General features: G+C 41.7%; 1 pseudogene; it reads right to left on the bottom strand.

Moving 5' to 3' along the window:
* Positions 1-5279, bottom strand: part of LOC111956878 (uncharacterized) — a 12353-nt pseudogene that overhangs the window by 5272 nt on the left and 1802 nt on the right.

Raw genomic sequence — 5279 nt, 5'->3', positions numbered from 1 at the left:
CCAGCATGCTGAAATCCATAAGATTTAGGTCTAATGAATTGATTTCAATTGACTGATGTCCTTATCTGAACTGCAACTCAGTAAAATCTTTGAAATTATTGCATGTTGCGTTTATATTTTTGTTCAGCTAACGTATTAACCCAGCAACAGGGATGTCCTACAGGACATTTGGAAATGTTCTCATTAGGTCCCTTTTAGAGTAGTGTTTCCCAAAGTTGGTCCTTTGCACGTTTAGTTTTTTGCCCTAACACTCCATACGCAGGATTCAAATAATCAAAGCTTGATGATTAATTAGTTCATATTGAATAACTGTGTAGTGCTAGGGCAAAAACCAAAACGTTGCACCCCTTGGGGTCCACAGGACCTACGTTTGGGAAACATTGCTTTAAGGGTTTGAGCGGACGTTATCCCACTGACATTCTGAGAAAATCTTAGGAACTTAAAACATGACGTTAACTCGGGACGGTAACGAGGACGTTCAGTACAGATCCCGGTTTGGACGCAGTATATGTTATAATAATTTATTTTTAAGTCCATTAGGGAACATTATGAAAAGGTTCCTATTGTGTCTGACATGACGTTATCCGGGACATTCAATGACCACAAGGAGACGTTTCATGATGGTCAATGGGACGCCATTATGATGCGTCCCAAGGAACGTTTTTTGGGACCTTTATCTAGTTCCCTGTAAGTTACCAGATGTCACTGAGGACCATATCATGACCTTTATTAGGACGTTCTCAGGACTTTAATTTTATTAATCATTAGTATGCCCTGTGATGGTCTCAAGGGAATATTCTCTGGGGGGCTTTTGTGTAGTTCCCTGAAGTCACCAGGACGTCTCAGAGATCATGTCAGGACCTTTTTAGGATGTTCTCAGACTTTAATATTACTAGTCAGTAGACGTCGCGTGATAGACCCAAGGGAATGTCTCTGGGGACTATTGTCTATTCCCTTTAAGTTACCAGAAACGTCACTGAGGACCATAAATTATTGTTTTAGGACGTTCTCAAGACTTTCATTTTACTAGTCATTAGGACGTTGCGGGATGGTCTCAAGGGAACGTCCCTGCAAACAAAAATTAGTCTTTAGAACGTCCCCAGAACGTCACAAAATGGTCGTCTAAAGAGTCAGGATGTTGTGCATGGTCCCCTGGAGGTTTTTGTCACAAGATTGTTCCAGGTGTCCCAAGGTAACTAAATAATTAAATGTATGGAGGTTTTAAGGTAAGTGGACGCTGTTCACTAAAAAATCTTTATTCAGCGACAATATGATCACATTTGACATGATCACTTCGAACTGAAATTTCATTATTTCATACCTGGGATATCAAACTCACAACCTTTGTGATTTGGGGTATATAGATCATTTTTTTGCTGCACCACAATATGTAGAATTTCTGAAGTCCCATACAGTTCATTACCTATAATACATCTCTGCACTTAGCAAAATATGCCATCTGCACTGTTATTTTAGTTATCAGTTAATCTGACTATTCTCTCATCATTGAGTTCATTACTTATTTCAGCTATTTGAGTTTGGGTTTTCACTATAGTTGTCTGTTTTAATCGTACTCCTGAATCACTATGATAAGTATAATAGTTTTTCTTGAGTGCATTTTTAACAGACCACATATTACTTTGAAGTGCAAAGTGTAGGAATAATAAGTGAAATCAGTCATTGACATAGACAAGTGGCATATGCATGAAGATCGGAATTTGTGATTCAAATCCCAGGTGAGACATGTTTGAATAATAATTACTGATAAATGAACATGCACAATGTTATCATGTATGTCAAATATGTGAGTTGAAAACAGTGTATGGTAAAAGCACTGTGTATGGGGGGATCCCCTAACATTGTCAAAAGACAAAGGCTGTGACTGGACCAGTGGTTTACAAATCAGGGACTTGATGGGCTTGGCAACCAATAACAAGTGATGTGTAATGAAACTAGGATATACATGCCCTTCGTAAACATGGATAACTTTCTTTGCTACCATCAAGTGAACTTGACTATCTAACCAAGGCCTTTCAGAGGGAACAAAAATCTTTCAATAGCCTACGTTGAATCAAACTTTAAAAATCTAGAAATTAACAGACAACATAGCATCACTAAATGCGCTGAAATCCGAAGGGATGGCCAGCAGAGATAGGTGGATGGGATGAGGGAAACCGAAATCTGGAATCTGAGATGAGTGAGAGTGAAGTTGCTGAGTGAGTTGGTAAAGTGACGGCAAAAAAATATAAAAATGAAGAAAGACACTAAAAAGGAAGGTTGTTGGTTGGAGCGAAGGGTGCTGGACCGGTGGCTGTGAGGTTGCTGGTTCAGTTCCTCGAGTTAGCTGGCAGGGGGATCTGTCGATGTGCCCGAGCTGGCGCTGACCTGGTCGCTCTGGAGGGCATCTGCTAGATGACTAATGTAATGCAAATGACAAATGTGGAGCAGCTTCTCTGAAGGTGGATTGTATATTTTAAAAGTCAATAAAAATACGGAAAATGAAAACACCTGCTGCTGCAGCAGCCGTCGTTGCCAATGTCACACTACTGCAACAACTAGCGTGGTAAGATTACAGCTTGCTATCGCCGCTGATTCTTTGCTCTTGCGCTCTCAGTACTGATGTGCCTAGACACGTCACTTGTTTTTTTTTAAACGGTTCCACCCATTGCAGGTCAAAATGATGTTGGTTCATTCCACAATCCTGCTCTAATACAGTTGATTGGCAGGGAAAGGGGATACCAAGTCAGTTGCACAACTTTCCACCTAACCGGCTCGAATCAGCGACCTTTCGGTTACCGGCCCAATGCTCTTAACCTCTAGGCTACCTGCCACCCAGCTTCTGAAGACCTAGGCAATGGCTGGCTGAGCTAGCTAAATTTTTTTACACAGAGACCGACAAAGAAAAATCCTGATTGGATATTTTCGCTTCACTATTAACCCTGTTCTTTCCAAACTGAACTAAACAAACTGAAGAGATGCAATCGAAAAGATCATTCAAATTATCGAAAAAATGAAATAGAAATTTAAACAAAATCTAAGTAATCGGGGAAGCCCCCGGGATAAAGCGGGAACTAAAACCTCCAGGTGACAATGACACAATGTCCTGACCACTTCACACAACCATTTGTTGATGTTTGGGACGTCCGAATGACACATTTTTGCCAGCAGATTATCATTTTCCAGCCCAATTCTGAAAACTGTAGAAAACCATAACTTTCCTAGAAAAGAGCCTTGAGGAACATCATACTTAATTGGTGAATTGTAAAGATCAGATACCTAATATGACATAAAACATTCTCAGTGACAATACATGACAAACTTTATGATTTTTTTAAATTATCTTTGTGCCACATATTTGTATAGTCATTTATAACAACTTAAAAAACACATAATTCAATTATACAAAAATAAACAATCATGTTATGTTTTGGGGTTAAGGCCTCGTACCTTTTTACAAGCCTGCCTGATTTTAACCATCCTAATGCCATACATTAAAGGATTGAAAAGTGGTGGACATACCAGAAAAGAAACAAATAAAATAGTGTGAAGAATAGCTGGAAGATCTGCAGTTTCATATCTGCTTTGTATAATCACAAATAACCAGCCAAAGAAGAAGTTCAGCAAAGAGGTTCTATGTGGTGTACAGGTGTTAAATGCTTTCTGTAAAATACTTAACATATTTAGAGGAAATAGCCAAAGAAAGCACAGTTACAAGACTGTATTATATTTGAACAGGCAAGTAGTTGTCACAATACACGCTGTCTATAACATTACCACAAAATTGCAGTTGCAATCTCAGGGAGAAAATGATGGCGTTGATGAAAAAAGAATACACCAAGGAGAGGCCATTTCGGTTGTCGATGTGTTCAGATAGTCCCTGGTTAAAGCCCAGGTTGGGGCAAGGTGAGGGACGGAAGCAACACTGTTACACATGGCCACAGTGACATTCCTAAATAAAAAAGTCGTTTGGAAGGATAGTAAAGCACATCAGAAGAATACACATCCTTAATGTTATGAACAGGCTGTGTTAATGGTCTAAGATCCTGTTAAAACAATGTATGTGTGGGGACCCTCTAGTCTGGTACTCTACAATGTAGAAGAAGTATGTAGCATCACCAATGGGCTGGGCAGGCAATGCTATCAACTCTCTCATTATCTGTTAATGGATAAGGAGTCTAGGGTATTGTCGCGGTCAGAGAGTTGGCTTTCCACTCGCAACTCCCCTTACGACAGCTTCTCGCAAGTTGACTCCGCGGTTCTATTGGTCGTTCCGTGTCTCTCAGGTCGTCAATCCTGTCGCTGTGCGACTGCTTCTTCCGCGACAATCTTCGTCGCGTCCACCCTGTCTTCCATGTCTCCTGTGTCAAGCCTTTTCTTCGCGCCCCGTTCGTTCTTCCCTCCCCCCCCCGTCTGTTCGAGGGCGCACCTATTTACAAGGTCCGGAAGATCATGGATATGCGTTCTCGGGACGTGGTCACCAGTACTTAGTGGATTGGGGGGTTACGGTCCTGAGGAGAGGAGTTGGGTTCATCTGGGACGTGCTGGACGTTCGTTGATTGATGATTTCCTCCGTTGCCGCCAGGGGTTCCTCCTCGAGTGCGCCAGGAGGCGCTCGGTGAGTTGGGGGGTACTGTCCATGTTTTGTCATTTATTTTCGTCTTGTCCTTGCTTCCCTCGTGTGGTCTTATTAGGTTCTTTCCTCTTTCTCTCTCTTCTCCTCCTCCTCTCTCCCTCTCCCTCTCTCTCTCTATCGTTCCGTTCCTGCTCCCAGTGTTTTCTCATTCTCCTACGACCTCATTTACTCTTTCACACCTGTCCCTATTTTGCCCTCTGATTAGAGTCCCTATTTTCTCCCTCTGTTTTCCGCTCCTTGTCCTTGTCGGATTCTTGTTTGATGTTTGCTGTCCTGCGTCCTTGTTCGCCCTGTCGTGTTTTTTGCCTGGAATAAAGACTCTGTTTTTCTTTAGTCGCTTTTGGGTCGCATTTCAGCATAACACAAATAGATCTGGGGGCCAGGCTACCAACGATGACTCTCCTCAGACTGTTGTGTTGCCTCCCTCATTCAGACTGAAGCTAACTAGGTAGTCCCTCAACATACCAAGTACCTGACAGTGGGTTGGGAACAAGAATAATGGACGGATTCCCATGAAAGTGTATTTATTCCAGGACGATACTTAATCTGGTCCAGGAAAACGTCTATTTGTCGAGGCTTTGATTGGTTTAATTAACTTTTTCTTTACTGTTCATGGTGCACAATACATAGCACCCAAACTCCTGCT

The sequence above is a fragment of the Salvelinus sp. IW2-2015 genome, linkage group LG4p (assembly GCF_002910315.2).
Source record: "Salvelinus sp. IW2-2015 linkage group LG4p, ASM291031v2, whole genome shotgun sequence".
NCBI classification, from domain to species: domain Eukaryota; kingdom Metazoa; phylum Chordata; class Actinopteri; order Salmoniformes; family Salmonidae; genus Salvelinus; species Salvelinus sp. IW2-2015.
Note: the sequence above shows the minus strand (reverse complement) of the source record. Positions and strands in the feature narration are given on the sequence as shown.